Below are 23,910 nucleotides of genomic sequence, written 5' to 3'. Positions count from 1 at the left end.
TGCTATTGCTATTATACCAGATTTATTTGAGCATATACAATAGTATGGCAAGCAAAGAACATGCTGGCTTGATAACATCAAATCTGATGCAAAGTTGAGCGTACAATAATTGAAAGAAGCTGTGGTTGACAGGATAGCCTGGAGATCACTTGGCCTATAAAATTACTAAGAGCCAGACATGACTAAATGGTTAAAAACAAGCAAACAAAATTAATATGTAAATTGTGTAAACATTCTGCTCTAGATGGGGATCCAGCCCTCTTGAAAATCTAAGTGCACCGTGTAGAAAAATATATATTTATAGCTACTGGTTTAGACCGGTTCGGGTGAATCGGTAGTAAAAAATGCTACCGGTTCGGGTGAACTGGTATTTCCATCAATCAGCTGGCTGACGATCAGCTGTGATGCGTGATATATATTAGCTAGAATTATTGGATTTTCTGCTTTCTAGCTAATATAAATCGCGTGGCACAGCGGATCCCCCCACTCGCTGTTCTACTTACCTTTGCATACTCTGAAGGCTTCAAAATGTTCCTTTTTTAGTGCAGCGCGGACGCGCCTCAGGTGAACATGCACGCAAAGGGCACGCTCAGTAGCAGACTCACAGAACCAGTAGCAGACTTCAGAGGATTTCACCCCTGATTTATAGTTTAACTTTTGATCACTAGAGAATCAGGTAAAATCAGTGGCTTAGAATTTGGGGGTCAGATTTTGTTATCCCTTCAAGTGCAACTGTTCCCGAATGAGGACAATCTGGACCCCATAATTCTTCCTTCAGTAAACTTCAAATTTAAAGTATTGCAATATGTTCAGGCGCAGAGCTGTCCATGAAAATGATATGGAAATTGCAGCTGGTGCCAAAAAAAAAAAAAGTGTGCAGCTAGACTAGTCGGAACAAAATTTAAGAATCTCTCTTTTGCAGATTTTTGAAAATGCTCTATTGGTTGCTGATATGCTTCTGCTTTGACCGCAAGGTGTTAGCAATGATGGTTAAAGCTCTAAACGGTTTGGGACATCAACATTTGAGGCAATATTTCCCACTGTAGACATCTGCCAGAGTATTAAGTCTTGCCAAGGGAGCCTTCTTCCGTATTCCACTGGTGAACACAGTACATAGCGATGTAAAAAAGGACTTTTCTCCTTTGGCTTCCTAATTAAAATATGCTCTCCAAGAGCCCAGGTTAACGCCAATGTTGGTTTTTATTGCAGCATCCAATGTCGATCTGGCTTTTCACCCATGCTCTCAGATCTTAGTGACCATAGAGATAGTCTCTTTATGTTATGGTTTTGTGGAGTGTTAGTGCTCCTCAGCTGTTTTATTGGCTGTTTGTTGCTGCTTTGTTTCAAACAATCGTGTTCCCGTCACACGCGTCCTATTGATAAGATGCAAAATTGCTCTCGTGTCAATAAATAAAAATAACGAGACTCGGTTCTGCACTGGGTAGCAGTGTAGGAATGCTTCGAATCAATAAATAAACAGATTTGATAGTGTCTCTAATTCTGCTACGTCAGAAAGTTGAGCTACTTTATTTATGGCTCGGGGAGAGTATAGCTTGAAAATAGGCTTGGTCTGATTTGATTTTAGATCAATGCTGGAGCTTTGCAGATCTCTTTTCTCCCATTGGGTGGATCTCTTGCTTCATTCCTTCTCTTCGTTGTAGAATCTTAGGTCCTGAAAGGAAAAAATTATGGGTTGATGACTGTAGAAATTACTCTCAGTTGCCTAGATGAAGCCAGGTGAGGCCAAATTCTGGCAGTGTCCCCTTTCTTAAACATATAAAGAACAGTTGCAGGAACTGGGTATGTCTGGTCTGATGAAAAGGGGTGACATGATAGCAGTGTTCTAATATCTCAGGGGCTGCCCCAAAGAAGAGGGAGTCAAGCTATTCTCCAAAGCACATGAGGGTAGGACAAGAAGCAATGGGTGGAAACTAATCAAGGAGAGAAGCAACTTAGAACTAAGGAGAAATTTCCTGACAGTTAGAACAATCAGTCAGTGGAACAACTTGCCTCCAGAAGTTGTGAATGCTCCAACACTGGAATTTTTTAAAAAGAGATTGGATAACCATTTATCTGAAATGGTATAGGGTTTTCTTCCAACTCTATTATTCTATTCTATTCTATTCTATTCTATTCTATTCTATTCTATTCTATTCTATTCTATTCTATTCTATTCTATTCTATTCTATTTTCCGAATTGGCAAATGAAAAACTTCCTTCCTTCCTTCCTTCCTTCCTTCCTTCCTTCCTTCCTTCCTTCCTTCCTTCCTTCCTTCCTTCCTTCCTTCCTTCCTTCCCATGAAGAATTCTTTGTTCAGATAGAAACTTTAGCATTATGGGGACAGAGATTTTCTACTACCTTTCTGATTTGATAGAATACCAGACTGCCTTCAAACGATTTCTGAAGGTCTGGGAATGGGTTAGGGTTAGGGTTAGAGAGGTTAGTCAGGAAAGAAATTTAAGTGATCATATCTGATGGCCAGAGATTCTATGACTGTGATTATCCCCTTCCAGTATTAGGTTTCAATTTAGTTTGCTACCAATTTGCTTGTGCGTGCGTGTGATGCTTCTGCACATGCGCAGAAGCATCCCTGCGGGTGGGCGGAGCCTCCCGCTGCCTCTACCAGTTTGCCTGACCTGGAGTGAACCAGTAGCAACCCACCACTGTCCCCTTCATGATAAGCTATGGTGCATGAAACGAAGCTTACTGCAATTTCTTATTTAGTGAAAGTGTGTAATAGATATTTGAATTATGGAATGTTTTGCATGCATATGGAGTTGACAGGTAGTTGGTCAACCCATTAAGTGTGACATATGATGGAAATCAAACCTGTAGGAGACAAACATAGTGCTCAACAAATGGTTCAACCAGGATCAGGGACTAAGATAAGGATGTGTGATCTCTCCCCAATTGCTTAATTCATTTATGGATTGCATAAGGACCGTTTGAAGTAACAATCAAACAGACATGATTGTACAAGTAGTTTTCTAGGCAGACAATGCTATATTGTTGTCTGAAGAGCCAAATGAGAGCAGCGAATGCTAGACAGCTTGAGTGATGCAGTGAGGAATATGGATGTAAAAATTAATGTGTCAAAGGTCAAGGTAGCTTTGTCGAAAAGGAAAGTGGAGTGAATGACCGCAAGTTCTATAAGAATGGTGAAAGCTGCAGCAAGCAGATGAGTGTTTACTAAAGGGATGAAAAGGGATGGAGACATTTTAAGACATGCAAATTCTAGTAGAAAATTAGTATGTGTGTGGGGGGAATTAGTCTGTTGCAAGGAGCAAAGTTGTTTTTTTTTTAATAAGCAGATTATAGCAATAGTAATAGCACTTAGATTTATATATGCTTCGTAGTGCTTTACAGCCTCTCTAAACAGTTTGCAAAGTCAGCATATTGCCCCCAATAATATGGGTCTTCATTTTACCAATCTCAGAAGGAATGGAAAGGCTGAGTCAAGCTCGAACCGGTCAGGATCAAACTCCAGACAGTGGGCAGAGTTAACAATAGCAATAAACACTTAGACTTAGACAGCTCTTCATAGTGCTTTACAGCAATCTCTGAGTGGTTTACAGAGTTAGCGTATCTGGGCCCTCATTTTACCGATCTTGGAAGAATGGAAAGGCTGAGTCAACCTTGAGCCAGTCAGGATCGAACTCCTGGCTGTGAGCAGAGTTAGCCTGCAATGCTGCATTCCAATTACTGCACCATCACCGCTGTCCACTATAGCTGTGTAGAAAAGAACGCTTCAGTATACTTGGTTATATGGAAATGAGAATTGAGTATGTCAGGGGAAATATAAACATACTGTATGGATTACTTCAGAAGGGTATGTAGAACAAGTAGAGATAGGACCCAGACGAAGGAATGTGGATTGGATGCAGTATTTAATGACCATTGCAAAATAAGTCTTATTGAGGTGGTTTGGTGATACAGAAAGAATAAATTAGGACAGGATTGCAAAGGAAATATGCAACAGCAGAATTGATATGCACCACAGAATTTCAGTGGTGAAATCCAATTTTTTTTACTACCAGTTCTGTGGGTGTGGCTTGGTGGGCATGGTGTGACTTGGTGGGCGTGGCTTGGTGGGTGTGGCAGGGGAAGGCTACTGCAAAATCTCCATTTCTACCTCACTCCAGGGGAAGGATATTGCAAAATCTCCATTCCCACCATGCTCTGGGGCCAGCCAGAGGTGGCATTTGCCGGTTCTCTGAACTACTCAAAATTTCCGCTACCGGTTCTCCAGAACCTGCTGGATTTCACTCCTGGAGGAAAGGAAATACCCAAAAAAAAAGAAAGAAAGAAAGAAAGAAAGAAAGAAAGAAAGAAAGAAAGAAAGAAAGAAAGAAAGAAAGAAAGAAAGAAAGAAAGAAAGAAAGAAAGATGCCCTACTGGCAAGATGTAGGTGAGAAGATCTTCAGAAAGAGAAGAGATGAGAAGTTTAGAAAACAAATTGTAATGCTGTAAGCATCATTCGGATGTGATAAAAGAAATGGTGGTTGCAAACAGAATTATATGAAAACATCTTTTGGTATAAATTAGATACTAATTTTCTTCTCTTTTACTTTTCTTTTGTCTTATGATTTCTTTTGCTTATTATTCCTTTTCTCCTTCTCTCTGCTTAGCAAAATGTGGTTTACTTTGGCAGCTACAACAGCTATGATACATATGATTAGAATAGAATAGAATAACAGAGTTGGAAGGGAACTTGGAGGTCTTCTAGTCCAACCCCCTGCCCAGGCAGGAAACCCTACACCACTTCAGACAAATGGTTATCTAACATCTTCTTAAAAACTTCCAGTGTTGGAGCATTCACAACTTCTGGAGGCAGGTTGTTCCACTGATTAATTGTTCTCACTGTCACGAAATTTCTCCTTAGTTCTAAGTTGCTTCTCTCCTTGATTAGTTTCCACCCATTGCTTCTTGACCTGCCTTCAGGTGCTTTGGAGAATAGCTTGACTCCCTCTTCTTTGTGGCAACCCCTGAGATATTGGAACACTGCCATCATGGATGGATGGATGGATGTAATGGAGATCTAAGGCAGGGGAAGAAGATTGCATAATGGCATCTGTGTGATGTGTAAATAAGCTTTATTTTTGTCATTCTTCAGCCAGGCATTGTCGCCTGTATTACCAAGGGGTGAAAAGGGAGTGAAAAAAATAAATAAATCCCCCTACTTCTGTTCAATTAGAAAGCTGCTCATAGCTGTATTTCCTTTCTCTTGTTTTGTATACATACCCTTGTGCGGTGAGTGTGCCCAAAAGAGAGCAAATGACTGGTATTATAAGCAGCTGCCTCTCGCTTTGGAAATTTGAAATCCTTCAGTAACCTTTTGTCAATGGGCTTCTTCAGATCGACGTCTCATTAGGTTGCCGCATCTAACTCATCAGAAATTCTGGAGGCGTTCGTCAACAGGAGAGGCTTCACTTCCTCCTCGGCACTTTGAAAAAAAAGGCAGCGAGGATCGCACATCTTGGCTGAGATAGAATAGAATAGAATAGAATTCTTTTATTGACCAAGTGTGATTGGACACACAGGGAATTTGTCTTTGGTACATATGCTCTCAGTGTACATAAAGAAAAAATAAAATATATTGGTCAAGAATCATAAGATACAACACTTAGGGATAGTCATTGGATACTAATAAGCAATCAAATCATAGTAGGAAACAATAAAAACAATATACAGTAAGTTGTAAAGATACAAGCAACATGGATATAGCCATAAGTGGGAAGAGATAGGTACTAGTAAGGATGAGAAGAAGAATATTAATACAGTCTTAGTAGTTAATTTGACAGTGTTGTGGGAATTAGTTGTTTAGCAGAGTGATGACATTCGGGGGGAAAAACTGTCCTTGTGTCTTGTTGTTCTGGAGTGCAGTGCCCTACAGTGTCATTTTGAGGGTAGAAGTTGACACAGTTTATGTCCAGGATGTGAGGGGTCTGTAGATGGTAGAGATGACTTCCTGGCTTCACCAGAGTCCATTGTGCTGGTCCAAAAACTCCTTTGTTCATCAGGTCTGGCTTTTATCATAAAGGGAAGAGCAGGGGTGGATATCAGGTCTCAGGGAAATCAGAAAATCCAGATTTACTTCAAGCTTAAACTCTCTACAAAAATCCGAACTACTGAGAATCAAAGCAAATCGGCAGTAGAGAAGCATTGAAGGAATTCAAGTTGGGTTGGATTAGATCTCTTGTGGGAGCACAGGGACTTGGGATTGATGACGTGTTTAACCCCTCCCTCAGGCTCAGCCTGGTCACCTCCAAAAGTAGAGTTATATTATTCATTGTTGAAAGGGAAACACAGACACATTGCAAACAATTCAAAGTTCAATTTTAACAACAAAAAAAAATTCCAAAGTTAAAATACAAAACAAGGAAGAAGAAGCAAACTAACAATACACAGATGCTAATAATAAAAATAAAAAGGTGTGCAAAAATAGATAGACAGATAGACAGAGATGATAGATAGATAGATAGATAGATAGATAGATAGATAGATAGATAGATAGATAGATAGATAGATAGATAGATAGATAGATAGATAGACAGACAGACAGACAGACAGACAGACGGATGGATGGATGGATAGATAGATGATAGACAGACAGACAGACAGAGATAGATAACAGACAGACAGACAGAGATGGCTGGGTGGGTGGATGGATGGATGGAGCGGAGGGGAGAGAGAGATACATAGATAGATGATAGATCAAATAAGGAATATTGCATTCACATTAAAGATAAAAAGTGTTACATTATTCATTGTTGAAAGGGAAACACATACACACTGCAAACAATTCAAAGTTCAAGTTTGACAATTTTTTTTATTTCCAAAGTTAAAATACAAAACAAGGAAGAAGAAGCAAACTAACAATACTCAGATGCTAATAATAAAAATAAAAAGGTGTGCAAAAATAGATAGATAGATAGATAGATAGATAGATAGATAGATAGATAGATAGATAGATAGATAGATAGATAGATAGATAGATAGACACACACACACACACAGAGAGAGAGAGAGAGAGGGAGAGAGAGAGAGAGAGAGAGAGAGAGAGAGAGAGAGAGAGAGAGAGGGAGGATAGATCAAATAAGGAATATTGCATTCACACTGACATTAAAGATAAAAAGCCCATCCTGGTTGAATGCTGACAAAATGTACCAAAAATATCTGATGCATTCTCCTCCCCCTGAGGGTTTACGAGTAATTATAAATTTTCTTGTCTCTGTTTGATCAAACAGTTCGAAGTTCAAATGCAAAATTGAAATACAGGAATTCTACCCAGCATCTGGTGATGTTATGGCCAGTGAAATTACAGGCGATGACAGGGAAGACAAACTAGCTCATTCCATCTATATTTTGTGGATTTATTTTTGCCTCTGGAAAATATAAGCCAAATAAAGGCCAAGCCCCAGGCACGTCTGTGCTACGTACGGTATAGAAAATTTAGCCAAGCATGATATGATCGTCATATATTTGACAGGTCATCCACTCTGACTTCAGGCATTTTCAATGATATGAAAATGATGCAGTAAGTAGGACTAGCGTTTCCTGTACTATTTCGTTTTGTTTCAGTGTTTCTCTGCTGACTTTTAGAACCAAAGTTCTCAAAACAGTCTGCAATCAGTGCCTTAAAAACAATAAAAAAAAAGAGCAGCAGCAGCAACAACATATTAAATCTTAAATTAGAATAGCAGTATAAAGCATATCCTACCCAGGAGTTAGATAAAACAAATTAAACAATTTAATTAAAATAGAAGAACAGCAATAATTTAAAATCTAGATCAGCATCTTTTTTAAAAAAGAGAGAGAGAGAGAGAGAGAGAGAGAGAGAGAGAGAGAGAGAGAGAGAGAGAGAGGAAGAGAAAGGAATCAAAATAAAATGGGCCACAATACTCATTAAGTGTTAATATATGTACAGTGAGTTTCTCCAGTTGGGATTCACAATGTAAAAAGGCCTTGAAACTTGTGACCTCCACTTGGGTGGAAATTAGGGGTCGCCGGGGGTCCACCGATTAGGATTAGAAAATGAGTAATCTAGAACTGTTCAATGAAAACTAAAAAGATAAAAGAAGAAAGGATCATCTTCTTTTTCTTCTTCTTTTAAAGACTCCGTAATCCCTTGCGGGGTGAGATCTGGGCAACTGAACGGAGCTGAGTGTTTACAGGCTGGATGCCCTTCCTGTTGCCAATGCGGAGTTGTAGTTTTTTTTTCTTCAGCAGATATATTCTCATTGTACCCAGAGAGAGAAATTTCTGCCTCTACCTAGGATCAAACTCTCAGCCCCCAGATTGTGAGGCGAGAGCTCCACCTCTAGGCCACCGTACTGCTCGTAAAGGAAGAAGGGATGAGAATTCATAATTTGGAGGACAGTTGAGCTGTTTGGGAAGCTTTTCAATTCTCCCCAAAAGTCAGCTCTGAGGAATGTAAGAGGAGACCCAACCTCTTTCAGTACATGATTGTAACAGATCAAGTCGACAGATGAATGAAAAGAGGAAATTTTAGCTTTCTATTTTAAATAGCAAATTAGAAATGCAGGACCAGTCTATGCATGTTCTTATGGAATAGAATTGTCTAACAGTGGAACCTGGGGTCTATTTTTTTTAACATAAAATAAAACTTCCATTACAATAGAGCCATATGGCGAACCTGTGGCACGCGGGTCAGAGGTGGCACGAGAGCCCCCTCTGTGGGCATGCACGCCGTCGCCAGCTGTTCTTCTGGTTATCGGCGTGCACTGCGTGCCAGCCAGCTGGTCTTCACGGGTGCTGGAGCACCAGAAAACAGGCTGTCTTTTGGGCCATTTTCAGGGCATTTTTACGGGCATTTTCAGGGCGTTTTGCCCAAAAAAACAGCCTGAAAATGGCTCATAAATGGCCTGAAAAACAGCCAAAAAATAGGCATGCACGCGCTAGCCAGCTGGACTTTGGGTTTTTGGTGCTCTGGCACATGCCAAGACCAGCTGGCTGGCACAAATGCGTGTGCCGGAAACTCGAAGACCAGTTGGCCGGCGCACATGCTAGTCTTCAGGTTACTGGCACTCCCGCGTGCACACATGCATGTGTATGCATGTACGTTCCGGTTTGGGCACTCGGTACCAAAAAGGTTCGCCATCCCTGCAATCCTTTCTTCATTTTTTTTTTGTTTTGTTGCTGTGAGAATTTATTTCCAACTTGGCTCCCACATCAGAATTAAACCAGGCAAGGAGAAAATAGAGGATGTTCTCACTCTAATGTAGTAATATGACAGGCCAATAATAAGATCCTTTCCTTTCAAACATGAAATCTCTTCACGGGGGGCGTCTTCTAGGTGCAGGCGTGCTTATAAACAGAAGCTTTTAGAAAGCTGAGCAGTACAAATCCATGAACTTATCTCCAAGTTAAAGAGTGATATAACCTTTCAGATGCAGCTGTCAAGGAAGAAACATATAAACCTCTCTAGGACCAAACAAAAAGCCACTGGAAGCCATGTTGATTCCATTATTTACAAGACAGCGATATAATGTCTTCCATCAGTCAAAATGCTGGTGGAAGCCATCGCTGGATGACCGACGAAAAATCCCACATAATATGAAGTCAGCATATTCTGCAACCCCAAATTCTTCCTAAACTTGCGTGCCAAAATTAATTCCATGGATGCTGCACAATCAAAGGAGGCTTCGTATCTCTCTCTCTCTCTCTCTCTCTCCCTCCCTCCCTCCCTCCCTCCCTCCCTCTCTCTCTCTCTCTCTCTCTATCTATCTATCTATATCTATATCTATATTTGTTTTCTGAGGTTTTCGCGGGTGTTTGTATGTAGGTCTTTGGTTCCAATGATGAAGCTCCCACAACTTCTGAAGGCAACTTCTGTTCCATGGGTTGATTGTTCCCACTGTCAGAAAATTTCTCCTTATTTTCAGGTTGAATCTCTCCTTGTTCAGTTTCCATCCATTATTCCTTGTCTGGTTTCAGGTGCTTTGGAAAATAGGTTGACTCCTTCCTCTCTGTGGCAGCCCCTCAAATATTGGGAGACTGTTATCCTGTCTCCCCTGGTCCTTCTCTTCACTAGACTAGCCAGGCCCAGTTCCTGCAACTGTTCTTTTTATGTTTTAGCCTCCAGTCCATTAATCATCTTGGTTGCTCTTCTCTGCACTCTTTCTAGAGTCTCAACATCCTTTTTATCGTGTGGTGACCAAAACTGGATGCAGTATTCTAGGTATGATCATACTAAGGCTTTATAGAGTGGTATTGATCTTGATTGTATCCCTCTGTTGATGCAACATAGGATTGCATTGCCTTTTTTGGCTGCCGCCGCACACTTTGTAGCTCAAGGGCATTCATTGGAGAGGCTTTATTTATTTTGGGGGTGAACTACACACAAAGGATAAAGTTTGCATGCAATGATGCAATACTGTTTTTGACAGCTTGACAGAATTTTGTGGATGTCTCTAGACATGCATGCCAGTTGTCATATCTTAGGTATGTTTTGGGGAGTGGGTGTATACATATACAGTACCCGTTACTTTCACATTATCATCATAGGCATCTGGATAAAGCTGCTATGAAAAATGAAAATTTCAACACACATTGTGTCTTTTGCTATGGTATTCCCTGTTGGGATCAAGATCTTTTTGTAGTCCACTACTCCATCGTCTAGGACTAGGTGGTCAGCTAAGAAGGGCTACCATCATGTCGCTTTCTGCGTCAGCCTGTTGTTAAGTAAATGTATTTTGCATCTTGCCGACTTACATTTCCACCTCGATGCAATGTTTACACCTAAGAGATATCTTCAGTGTTTGTCTTTCCATTGCTCACTGCATGACATGCAGAAGCTTCTGCAACAGATTTCACATCCTAGATCCACACGTCCCATAAATCATGGCTGGAAGGATCAACATACATGCGTGAAGGCCCTGGATGTTATGGAAAATATGTTTAAGGCTATGAATTACATTTTGTGTGTGAACCCAATCAAGATACAGTGTTCGTAAGCTTCATTGAGTACTTGACAATATAAAGTATTGAAAATCAATACGGCCATGTCTCTCAAAAGTCTTTCATTAGTTGCCTATTAATATATTTTTCAGAAGAGATAAGAGCCTCAGATATAGCTGGACTCGCATGTTCCAGAAACCTCAAACAGCATGAAAGTTTAAGTAGGTTTAATTATAAATTTAACTAATGAAATGCCATCACCCGCCTAATTGTGTAACGGTATGTTGGAATGGCTTTCGAAGACAAGAGGAAGAACAAAAGACAATGTATAACAGAATGTATGGATGACCTTGGGTAAACAGGAGAAGAAATACTGCCTAGGAAACTATCAGATAAGAGAGGCAGGAGCCCTGAGCGGCTTAATGGTCAGAGGAAGAAACTTAGAAAGGAACCTGTCCTAAGTGGATCGAATAGTTAAAAGCTGTAATGGAAAGATTGTACTTTCAAGTCTTACAAGATTTTGTTAATGCAGTCTTACAATAAGATAGAACTAGCCATGTCTTCTGTCTGGTTTAAGTGGGAAAGTGGACACTAAACAACAGGTAAGCCGCAGCTAAGTCTGCAAAAGAAAGGAGAGAGTGAGAAATGTCTCAGAGGAGCCTTCCCTTATTTCTTGTACCATGAAGGCAAGGAGAGAGTAACTGTAGAAGAGCAGGTAGAACTGGAGGGTGGAATTAAGTGCATCATCAGCTTGGAATCATTGCGTCCTCAAAAGCACTTTAAGTCCAACCCCTCCTGAGTTCTATTGACCCTTATCTGGCACCAATTTAGCGTTGAACTTTAACTGACTAGATTCTGGTGTATAGAATAAGAATAAATCTTCCATGCTTCAATCTTACAAAGGATCCTGATTCTTTACCCCTGACATTAATCTCCACCATAAAACGGCTCTGCCTATTCTCCTCCTACAGAAATGTCAAGATTCTGTCAACGTCACCTTACAATAAAGTCAGTGTGAGTACTTCTGGTCGTGCTTCTTGTCTGGACCTACTTCACAAGAGTGACAAATAGCTTCCTATGTATTGAATAATTTCTTCCTTCCGACACCATAAAATGACGTTTCCATGCCAACCTGTAGGGAGGGTCAAAAGGCCAGATCAGAACCAGCAGGTTCTGACCAGTTCTGGCGAACTGGTAGTGGAAATTTTGAGTAGTTCAGAGAACCGGTAAATACCACCTCTGACTGGCCCCACCCCCATCTATTCTCTGCCTCCTGAGTTTCAGCTGATTGGAAGCAAATGGGGATTTTGAAGTAACCTTCCCCTGGAGTGGGGTGGGAATGGAGATTTTTCAGTATCCTTCCCCTGCCATGCCCAAGCCACGCCCACCAAGCCATGCCACACCCACCAGGCCACGCCCACAGAACCAATAGTAAAAAAAAATTGAATCCCATCACTGGGTCAGATCCAGTGGTGGGTTCTTCCCGGTTCCACTGAGCCAGTAGCAGTGACGATATGACATCACCGAACCGGTTCTGCCCCTGCTCCCCCGCATTATTCTTACCTTTTATTTACTTACCCCACCCCCAATCTATTGCTGCCTCCTGAGTCCCAGCTGATGGGCTAAAAGGAAAAAAAACTGTCTAAACTCTTGCTGTGGGGCTTCAAAGGGCCGCCCTACAGCTGATCAGTGTTAAAAGGCAGTGTGGTGGTAGACCGGTGCCTGCAAAAATAAATGGGTAGACCGGTGCCTCCAAAAACAAATGAGTAGACCGATGCCTGCAAAAATAAATGGGTAGACCGGTACAGCTCTGCAAGCAGTTAAAAGCCTGGTAGACCAGTACTTCTGCTAAATCCTAAAGAATTGTCACATGACCATCAAGCCACACCCACAAAATAAGCCACGCCCACAGAACCAGTAGTAAAAAAAATTGAATCCCACCACTGGGTCATATCCCTCCCAAATTTGGGCAGCTCAAGTTGGAAATCTAATCTCAATTCTGATTGAAGAGAAGAGGCATCAAGTGATCTGCCCATGGTGTCCAAATGAACATTTGCTTCAATAAATAAATAAATAAAGCTGGAAGGGTATTAAAAGTAGTCCTCAACTTACAGCAGTTCATTTAGTGGCCATTCAAAGTTACAACTTCACTGAAAAAAAGGGACTTACGACCGTGGTCATGTGATCAAAATTTGGACGCTTGGCAACTGACTCATAATTATGACGGGTTGCCGCATCCCAGAGTCGTGTGATCCTCTTTTTGCAACCTTCTGACAAGCAAGATCCACTTAACGACCGGACTACTAACTGAATAACTGCAGCGATTCCCTAAGCGAGAACAGTCATAAAACGGGGCAAAATCCACTGAACAAATGTTTCACTTAGCAACAGAAATTTCGGGCTCAGAAATTGTGGTCGTAAGTCGAGGACTCCCTGGGTTATTCCAAAGGGTGATGTCCAGCCGAGGAATTCCCTTGATGGATGGGAAAAAAAAATTACTGCAGGCTTTTCCTCAGAAGAACAATCGAAGAAATGAAAGAAGAAATTTTAAGAAGTTTTAAAACGCATCTTCCTGTAATTCCTGGGTACTGACACAATTTTAAGTGGAAATAGCAGGTAACAGAATCTTTTCTGATTGAAAATGCAGCTTTCAAAAAAAAAAAAAGATGAAATGCATAGGATACGTACAAGAAGCTGTGCTGAGTTAGCATGCATTGGTTTAAAATGTATAGCAAGTTAATTTAACGTTACAATAGAGGTATTGTTTGTTCTCGAATTTTTGCATGTCTAGACTGCTCTCGGGATGTTGTTGTTGTTTTTTTTCCTCTCTGCCTAAGAGGTGCCATAAAGCATAGCAGAAGGAAAATGTATTTTCACATTCTCATGGGCTGTTATGATTTTTACAAGCCGTTAACCCCCCCCAGAGATCTTTAAACATTCAGAGAGAAGCATGGTAGATGGCATAAAAAGTTTCTAAAAGTTAAACGCACAAACGGAACGGCTTTTTCATTGGGCGAACAAGAGGAACCTTTTTAGCTTAAAACAGGATCAGTACAAGTCAACTTCGTAAAGGCGGCGTTATGCCTTCATTGTCCAACGTTTGAAGTATCGTGACCCCACACCATTTTCAGTGTTGTCATCCTATTGATTTTTCTTCCTTGTTGTTGGGTTTTTTTTTTTTTTTTTTTTTTTTGCAAAACCTTGTCTGCAGAACGGAGGCGTGATTGACTTTGTACCTCTAATTAAGCTCCGCTTTGAAATTTTCAAGACAAATTCACTTCTCGGAGCCTACTTTTTGTTCGGTGGCTTTGAACAGGAGAGCTGTAAAACTACACAATGCGTTCCCCTTCACCTTGAATTCAGTGGAGAGATGGATTTTTTTTTATCGCTAAAAAGGTTAGCTCCTCCCTCGGGAAGGATATCTGTCCTCTATTGATAGTCAACATCGAAAGATATATATGCGCATTGGCATCGAATTTGGAAAAGGCAACAAATAAGGTCATCGCCCAGATGATGCATTTTATGTAAATGCCATTTGTGGGATGATGCCACGAGGTATCTCTTATTTTGTCGTCGTATGGGCACATACAGGCGTTTTCCGCTGGGCACAGTACATTAGACGATTCAAATTCGAGCTAAAGTACACACCGGCAGGAAGAAACTTCTTAGCAGATGCCCTGTCGAGAAAACCACAGTTTGACAACTGCCAGGAGGAAGTAGTCCACGCCATCATTCCTCCTGCGCAACCGGCAGCACAAATCACCACCAGAAGCCAGACCAGGTGGCCACCCAACCCTACCCAGGACAAACTGATAGCCACGCTGAAGGTCATGCTACTAGCAGAACCTATTGTAGTCCGCCAGCAGCCTGCGGAGCTAGGAAATATTCCTGAATAATAACATGTAAGATTAAGTTGTATGACCTGAGAGATTTGCAGCATTGTTCACCGGCTTCAAAATGATGGATGTGACCAGGTGTTCAAGACTACATCCTTTATTAATTTTGATCATGTGATCCCAAGAATGCTGCAATGATCGTAAGTGCGAAAAACGATCATAAGTCACTTGTTTCAGTGTTGTCGTAACTTCAAACGGACACCGAATGAATGGTCATAAATTGAGGACTACCTGTAAACAGAACAAGAGTTTGCCATTGTTGATTTTGTTCAAAATGGGCAATCAAGAAACGAAAAAAAGGAAGAGGGGCAGAGATGCTATTCAGCAGGTTCTGACCAGTTCTGGAGAACCGGTAGCGGAAATTTTGAGTAGTTCGGAGAACTGGCAAATACTACCTCTGACTGGGCCCGCCCCCCTCTATTCTCTGCCTCCCGAGTCCCAGCTGATTGGGAGGAAATGGGGATTTTCCAGTAACCTTCCCCTGGAGTGGGGTGGGAATGGAGATTTTACAGTATCCTTCCCCTGGAGTGGGGTGGGAATGGAGATTTCACAGTATCCTTCCCCTGCCACGTCCACCAAGCCACAGCCACAGAACCGGTAGTAAAAGTGTTTGAAACCCACCACTGAACTGGTAAATACCACCTCTGACTGGACCCACCCCCATCTATTCTCTGCCTCCCAAGTCGCAGCTGATCGCGAGGAAATGGGGATTTTGCAGTATCCTTCCCCTGGAGTGGGGAGGGAATGGAGATTTTACAGTATCCTTCCCCTGCCACGCCCACCAAGCCATGCCCTCCAAGCCATGCCATACCCACCAAGCCACACCCACAGAACCAGTAGTAAAAATTTTTGAATCCCACCACTGAAGCGGGGGATATGATGAGGTCACTTTTCCTTTCCTTTTCTTTTCTTTTCCCTTTGCTTTTATTGAAATTCATTACCACCCAAAAAAAAAACCCCAAAAACTAATTACATTGTCATCAGTAAGTGAGCTCATTTGGCTTCTCGAAGCAATATTTACAGTTCTACGCTCCCACACCCTTCCGCGTCTCTACCTCTAAAATATAATTAAAAACCCGGCACTTGGTCAATGGTGAAATCGAGTCTCGGAGGCTTTGGTTAAAACCCCAAGTGTGGCTGTCAGTTCACAGGGGTGAACACGGAGGAGATATTTTTTCCTCACCTTTGCTCTCTAATTAGAAATCAAGGGAAATGGCAAAAAAAAAACCAACAACCAAAAAAATCTCACACCACAGCAGAGGTGACAAGAAATGCAGAAACAAATATATCTTAACCAGTGCAAAGTGGGGTGGGGAAGTGTGCTGAGGTTTCACATCTATTTTGAAATCTATGTGGTAATGCATCCTTTAATAATAATTATTATTATTATTATTTTTAAGAAAATGTAATCGGTGTGCACTCAAACACTAAGCAGTGTTAAAGAGGTGTTCATAAAACATCTCCATCCAGAATAGAATATTTTTTAAGCTTTTGGGCATGAGGGGTGGGGGGCAGTGGTGGGATTCAGCCAGTTTGCACCAGTTCGGGAGAACCGGTTGTTAACTTTCTGAGAAAGTTTGGTGAACTGGTTGTTGGAAGAAATCATTAGGGCAGAGAACCGGTTGTTAAATTATTTGAATCCCACCACTGGTGGGGGGGTTGTGTCAGGTGCAAAAGACTAGAGCAGTGTTTCTCAACCTTGGAAGCTTGAAGATGGATGGACTTCAACTCCCAGAATCCCCCAGCCAGCGCTTTATATGCCGCCCCTCTCTGAAGACTCAGGGCGGCTCACAATACATCTAAAATCCTAATAAAGAACATTTAAAAATTAAAAGGGGCCTGGTGGCTCAGCAGACTGATAGCATTGTGATTAACACCAGCTGTCTGCAATTTCTGTAAGTTCGAATCTCGCCAGGCTCAAGGTTGACTCAGCCTTCCATCCTTTCAGAGGTAGGTAAAATGAGGACCCAGTTTGTGGGGGCAATAAACTGACTTCGTATAAATATACAAAAGTACGAAGGCTATTGCTTAATGCATTGTAAGCCGCCCTGAGTCTCCGGAGAAGGGCGGCATATAAATCAAATTTAAAAAAAAACCAAACATTAAAACTCATTCATACCATTCATGGCCAGATCTCGCCAGATCGCAAGAGCGAGATCAACGGCCCCAGGCCTGCCGGAAAAGCCAGGTCTTCACCACTTTTCGGAAGGCCAATAGGGTGGGGATGGTCCGGACCTCAGGAGGTAACTGGTTCCAGAGAGCTGGGGCAGCCACAGAGAAGGCCCTCCCCTGCGGGCCTGCCAGCCGGCATTGTTTAGCTGACGGGACCCGGAGGAGACCAACTCTGTGGGATCTTACCGGTCGCTGGGAGTACGCTGGCTGAAGGCCTGGTGGGGGTTGAAATTCCCCACATCTGCACAGCTGGGGGGCTGGAGCAGCCTGCTTTAGCAACCCATTTTACCCATTTTATCTTGACTTTCCCTGACCAAAAAAAAAAAAAAGGCAGGAAAGATTAGCACAAAAACACCCCAGGAAATCCCTCCTTACAGTAATTTCACCAGTGTAAATGGATTGCACATACAATAACAGCCAAGGCATGCAATGTTGAGTCATTTGATGTCTGAAACAGCTGCTCCAGATTCTTTCTTGGTCATCCTCCCTCATTCAGCAAGCATAGACTGGAAGGCAGCAGTGATATTTTGCTGATGTTTTGAAAAAAAAAATGTACCCAATCCAGAATTTGTGGCTTGATGAATGCAGAGGGACGTGGCCAACAGCTTATTCTATGGAACTATTCAAGGCGTTATACCATGTTTGTCTCATACCTCTATGCGGGTGATCGTTGTTTTGTTATTGTTGTTTTTTAAAAAAATCACATCCTTCCTCCAAATAACAACATTCAGCAAAGAAAACATTCAAGCAACGTATTAATCATTTTCCTTAGCAAGTGTCAAACTTCACCGATCGTAAATCTCCGCACAAATCTAAGCAACACAAATTATCAAATACTATAAATTAAGCAGAACTGCCATTGTTTAAAACTGCACCTACCTGATTTCGGCTTATCTTAAGCAGGGATGAATTGCATTAATTCTCCAACTGGAGATTACTAAGAAATCCAGGGAGGCAGACTAGACCAGGAATAAATACATACAGAAATAAATATGCCAGAAGGCTGTGACAAAACCCCTTCACACTGTTACCAAACAAAACCGCAACCCACGTGGAGCTATCTGTGAAATTACAGGATTTTAGCGAGAATTATCATTATTATTTTTTTATATCTGGGGATTAATCTTTTCTTATTACCTTTTGTAGCAATGCTTTGCATAGCAGCTTGATCTTCGCTAAGTAGCAGCTGTATTTTTTTTTTTTTCAGTTTCGTGCCACGAAAAACTTCTATGCCTACTGATTTTGGCATCTTGATTTTGTGCATTGGCTGTCTTTTTCAACAATCAGCGTACAATATAATCAATGTTTATTTCCACACTGTGAAAAGTTTCTCCTGTAGATTTTCCTACAACCAGGTTCCACTAAGGACATAATAAGAGCAACCTGATCTGTTTCTCAGTCTGCTGGCATAACCAGATGCAAGCTGCTTCTATTAATGCTTCATTTTTTTCTATATGTGTTTTTCAGGTCCCTATATTTCTACAGGATCCTACCCTCCAGTCTGGCAAGGTAGGTTGATGCCTACTTTAGGAGCCTGGTGGTGCAGTGGACTAAACCACTGTTAGTTTAGTCCACTAAAGTAGTATTTAGCTGCCAGCTGCCTGCAATTATTGCGAGTTCAATTCTCACCAGGCTCAAGGTTTAAATTGGGAAGCTAACGATTTAATTCTTTTTAATTATCTTAACTTTTGTATTTGTATGTTTTTTTAATTTTGGCTGTTCACTGCCCTGAGTCCCTTCTGGGAGAAGGGCGGTATACAAATTAAATAAATAAATAAATAAGGTTGACTCAGCCTTCTATCCTTCCGAGGTAGGTAAAACGAGGACCCGGTTTGTGGGGGCAGTAAGCTGACTTTGTATGAAAATAGAACACCACTTGGAGGGGCCAAAAGCTCTACTAAGCAGGTATATACAAAAGTATGAAGGCTATTGCTTAAAAGCATTGTAAGCCGCCCTGAGTCTCCGGAGAATGGCGGCATATAAATCAAACTAATAAATAAATAATAATTGATGGGGCATTGGTGCTCTTTGGGTATGGATGTTTTCTTGAAGATGTTTCAAACTAGGTAATTATCCAACTATCCAAACTAGGTAACACCATCAATGTTAGCGTACGATGAACAGTTGCAGGAGCTGGGCATGGCTAGTCTAGTGAAGAGAAGGACCAGGGGAGACATGATAGCAGTGTTCCAGTATTTGAGGGGCTGCCACAGAGAGGAGGGGGTCAAAGTATTTTCCAAGGCACCTGAAGGCCAGACAAGGAATAATGGATGGAAATTGATCAAGAAGAGATTCAATCTGGAAATAAGGAGACATTTTCCAACAGTGAGAACAATCAACCAATGGAACAACTTGTGTGGGAGCTTCATCACTGGAAGCTTTGAAGAAGAGACTCGACTGCCATCTGTCAGAAATGGTGTAGTGTCTGCTTGGGCAGGGGAAGATTGGATTAGATGACCTACAAGGTCCCTTCCAACTCTGTTAATCTGTATCTGTATCTATCTGATGATGTTACCTCGTTTGATGATAAAACATCTGCAAGGAAACCACCAAGCTCAAAGAGCACCAGGGACCCCACAGTTCAACCCCGAGCTGCAAATATTTTCTTCTAAAGGCAGGTTGGTTTCTGATTGTGTTCACAGATGAGCCATAATGTGGTCGGATTTGGCTCTTGTGTGAGTCTAGCTAAACCCAAGTTTAAACCCAAAGAGTCTTGGAAAAGCAAGCCATGCTCGGCATGGACAAACTAGGTCAACGATTGTTTTGTGATAACCCTCTGAGATTCACGGCTGAATGGAGTTTGAACCTGGAGTTGCTCAGACCAACTGTCACACCATCTTAGCATTCAAAGGGGTTGAACACAAAGGAGGAAGAAACTAAGGGTACCTATCAGGAAGAATGAGACTAAGTATTTGCCCCTGATTTTTAAGGTGGTGGGTGCATTTGTGGGCTCATCACATTCCTCTGCTTTCAGCAGCTTGATTAAAAGAAGTATTCCAAGGTGCCTGCAGATATAATATGATGGGAAGCTATCACAGGTGTGCAACTCCGTGAAAAATGGTTATAACTGAAAGGCAGAGGAATAATGGATGGAAACTTATCAAGAGATTCAACCTAGAAATAAGAACAAATACTGAATCCAGTTTTGGTCACCACCCTATAAAAAAGATGTTGAAACTCTAGAAAGAGTGCAGAGAAGAGCAACCAAGATGATTAATGGACTGGAGGCTAAAACATATGAAGTACGGTTGCAGGAACTGGGCATGGCTAGTCTAGGGAAGAGAAGGACCAGGGGAGACACGATAGCATCTTCCAATATTTGAGGGGCTGCAAGGAGAAGAGTGGGGTCAATCTATTTTCCAAAGCACTTGAAGGCCAGACAAGGAATAATGGATGGAAACTGAACAAGGAGAGATTCAACCTAGAAATTTTCTGACAATGACAACAATCAACCAATGGAACAGAAGTTGCCTTCGGAAGTTGTGGGAGCTTCATCACTGGAAGCTTTCAAGAAGAGACTGGGCTGCCATCTGTCAGAAATGGTGTAGAGTCTCCTGCTTGGGCAGCGGGTGGGGGTTGGACTAGATGACCTAAGGCAACAAAGTCTTCTCGTTCTAGTCGAACTAGTTGATGAAGCTCTAATTCATCAAATCAAGTCACAACTGCTGGGTTTCGCCAACACCGGGTTTAGCCACCAAGGCTACTCCAAAACATGTTCTATAGCAGGGGTGTCAAACTTGCGGCCTGTGGGCCAGATGTGTCACACACTGGCCATGCCCTGGGTCATTATAGCAAAGGGAAAAAAAGGTTGCAATGCAGCACGTGACAACACACTTACAACCATGGTCACGTGATCAAAATTTGGACACTTGGCGACTGGTTCATATAGTCTCCTGAATGCTCAAGGGAGAACATGAATAGGATAGGAGTCTCCTCAAAGCAACTTGGTGTCCAGTTGAGCAATTAAATCCTTTAAGGAATTAATTAATCCTTTAATTAATTTTCAGAAAACAGGAAGCACAAAGAAGTCAATGGAGTTTCGCCTTTAATGGGAACCTTGCCTGGACAGGTCCTATGATTTCCACAACTCTCTCAACTGGAAGTTCTGTGGTTAACCAGGGACAGGTGTGTCATCTGAAACCAGGTGAGGCTCCTCTTTGAATAACGATGCCCAGGATTTGCCTAATCACCTGGGACTCATGCCAGATGAGGGACTTTCAAGGCCTGAGATTCACCCGCCAGCTCCTTCAGGGTCTTTCAGCTTCCAAGGTGAGGAGAAAGCCAAAAGGTGGCTTCATTAGTGGAGAGTTTGGGTCCATGTTCCAATAGGATTGGAGGTTGTGCCTGTGGCTTGACTGTAGCAAACTGTAGAATATTGAGTGACCACAAGCTGTGAGGAGGGAAGTGGAGGACTTTGGGATCACATCCAAGTTCAACCATGAAACTTCCTGATGGAATTGAAGTCCTTTTTCCTTCCTTTCACCTATTTTTCCTTCCTTCCACCTATTTTTCCTTCCTTCCTTCTACCTATCTATTTTTCCTTCCTCCTTGCCTCCCCTTCCTTGCATTTATTTTTCCTTCCTTCCTTCCTTCCTTCCTTCCCTTATCCCATTCCTTCCTTCCTTTCCCTTCCTTCCTTTGTCTCATTTGCTTCCTTCCTTCCCTTGTCCCATTTCCTTCCTTTCCTTGTCCCATTCCCTTCCTTCCTTCCTTCCTTCCCCTTCCTTCCTTCCTTCCTTCCTTCCTTCCTTCCTTCCTTCCTTCCTTCCTTCCTTCCTTCCTTCCCTTGTCCCCTTCCTTCCTTCCTTCCCTTGTCCCCTTCCTTCCTTCCTTAGTTCCTTCCTTCCTTCCTTCCTTTCATTCCTTCCTTCCTTCCCTTGTCCCATTTCCTTCCTTCCTTTCCCTCCCTTCTTTCCTTCCATCCTTCCTTTCTCTCTCCCTTCCTTCCCTTGTCCCATTTCCTCCCTCCCTCCCTCCCTCCCTCCCTCCGAAAGACGGATGTCCAAAGAGCTTCCAACGAAGCCAAGACTTCTCTTCTCCACGTCCAAGGAAACCAAACCCCCTTCCCAACCCCCCCTTCCCCAATTTCCAACCAACGAACCCACGGCGGCTTCCCCGCGTCCCAGAAAACCCAAACTTCTCACCGGCTCCCCCCCCCCCCAAAAAAAGGGGAACACGCCGTGGACCCATCTCCGGCTCCGCCAGGCCATCCTTCTCCCATCATCCGTCCCCCCACCCTCCTTTCATCCTCATCCCCGACCACGCTTCGGGCTTTTTCCTTCTACCCTGCGCCGGGATTCCATCACTTACTCGTCGCGGAGCTTCCAAAAGCAGCCGCCGCCGCCGTTCGCAGAAGCCTTTAAGACCGCGGGGAGAGGCGAGGGAGGAGGAGGAGGAGGAGGGGGGGGCAGGTGGGTGGGTGGGTGGGTGGGCGAGCTTGCCCGCTTGCAAAAAAAAAAGTCCTCCCTCCTCTCTCTCTCTCTCTCTCTCTCTCTCTCTCTCTCTCTCTCTATCTATCTATCTCTTTCTCTCTCTCTCTCTCTCTCTCTCCCCCCTTCCCTTCATTTGCATGCCCCCCCCTCTCTCTCTTCCCACCGCCCGCCCCCTTTCGCAGTGATGTCAGGCGCGGCGAGGACTTGCTGGCGCTGTCGGGGAAAGCGGAGTTCAGACGCCAGCAACTGAAGCGCGGAGCCGATGCAACCGCCGTGTGGAGCCGCGGTGCTAGGAGCGGCAGCGGCAGCGGCAGCGGCAGCAGCAGCAGCAGTAGCAGAGGACGGTTCCGAGTTTCCATCTCGCCTTCCGCGGGGCCAGCCACGCGGATCTCCACCGGGCTCGGCTAGCCTTTGGCTCCCGGGCATCAGCAGCATCAGCACCAGGAGGAGGAGGAGGAGACCTGCCTCGCCGGCTCGCTCGCCCTCGCCGCTTTCTCGCGGGGAATATCGCTTGGCTTCTTCGGGCGCCGCGCGCTTCTCCGCTCGCCGCCGCGTCGGCATCCTAGCCATCTCCGGGCTCTCTGGGCTGCCGAGGCGGAGGAGGCGAAGGAGGAGGAGGAGGAGGAGGAGGAGGAGAACCGACGCCGCCGTCTCTGTCGTCGTTGCAGCCGTTCGGCAGTAGCCGGAGGATTTTTTTTTCCCCCCCTTTTTCTTCTTCTTTTTTTTTCTTTTTCTGTGTTTTTTTTTTTTTTTCTTCTTCTTCTTTTTCTTCCGCCTCGCCTTCGTTCAAGTTTGGAGAAACCTCCTCGTGTAAGTTCAAGGCGGCTTTGCCGGACTTGGGCGCCGGGTTTTCTTTTCTTGCAAGGGTTCCTTTGGAGCGAGGCTGGGATGGGGGGGGGGAGAGAGAGATGGGGGTGGTGGCTGGGGATGGGGGTCTCACTTTTATTAGAGCCCCTAACTTGGACGCCTCCCCGCAATTGCAGTGGGGAGGCGGGGGAGGAAGGATGCCGGCATCGTTCTCCTTGTCTTGCATTTTGATTTGGGGGAAGGGGGGAGGGGCGGCCCGGAGCCCCCCATCCCGCTGTCGGTCTCCCCATTTCGGATCCTTGGGAAATATCCTCTCTATTTTTTTTCCTTCCTTCCTTCCTTCCTTCCTTCCTTCCTTCCTTCCTTCCTTCCTTCCTTCCTTCCTTCCTTCTTTCCTTCCTCCCTCCCTCCCTCCCTCCCTCCCTCCCTCCCTTCCTCCCTTCCTCTCTCCCACCTGTCTATTTTCCTTCCTTCCTTCCTTCCTTCCTTCCTTCCTTCCTTCCTTCCTTCCTTCCTTCCTTCCTTCCTTCCTTCCTCCCTTCCTCTCTCCCACCTGTCTATTTTCCTTCCTTCCTTCCTTCCTTCCTTCCTTCCTTCCTTCCTTCCTTCCTTCCTTCCTTCCTTCCTTCCTTCCTTTCCCACCCCTCTCTCTCCCTCCCTCCCTCCCTCCCTCTCTCTCCCT

General features: G+C 43.4%; 1 long non-coding RNA gene across 1 annotated transcript; it reads right to left on the bottom strand.

Annotated features, from left to right (window-relative positions):
* On the bottom strand, positions 1 to 22,555 carry LOC148112232 (uncharacterized). Its single transcript, XR_015729663.1, has 3 exons — positions 22,300 to 22,555; positions 5,243 to 5,481; positions 1 to 1,672 (listed from the first exon to the last, which is right to left on the bottom strand). It is a non-coding gene; the product is annotated as an uncharacterized LOC148112232 (long non-coding RNA).
* Between the last annotated feature and the right edge of the window lie 1,355 nt (positions 22,556 to 23,910).

This window comes from Pantherophis guttatus, chromosome 12, assembly GCF_059756535.1.
Source record: "Pantherophis guttatus breed Tessera chromosome 12, ASM5975653v1, whole genome shotgun sequence".
Classification (NCBI taxonomy): domain Eukaryota; kingdom Metazoa; phylum Chordata; class Lepidosauria; order Squamata; family Colubridae; genus Pantherophis; species Pantherophis guttatus.
This window is presented reverse-complemented; position numbering and strand designations above follow the sequence as displayed.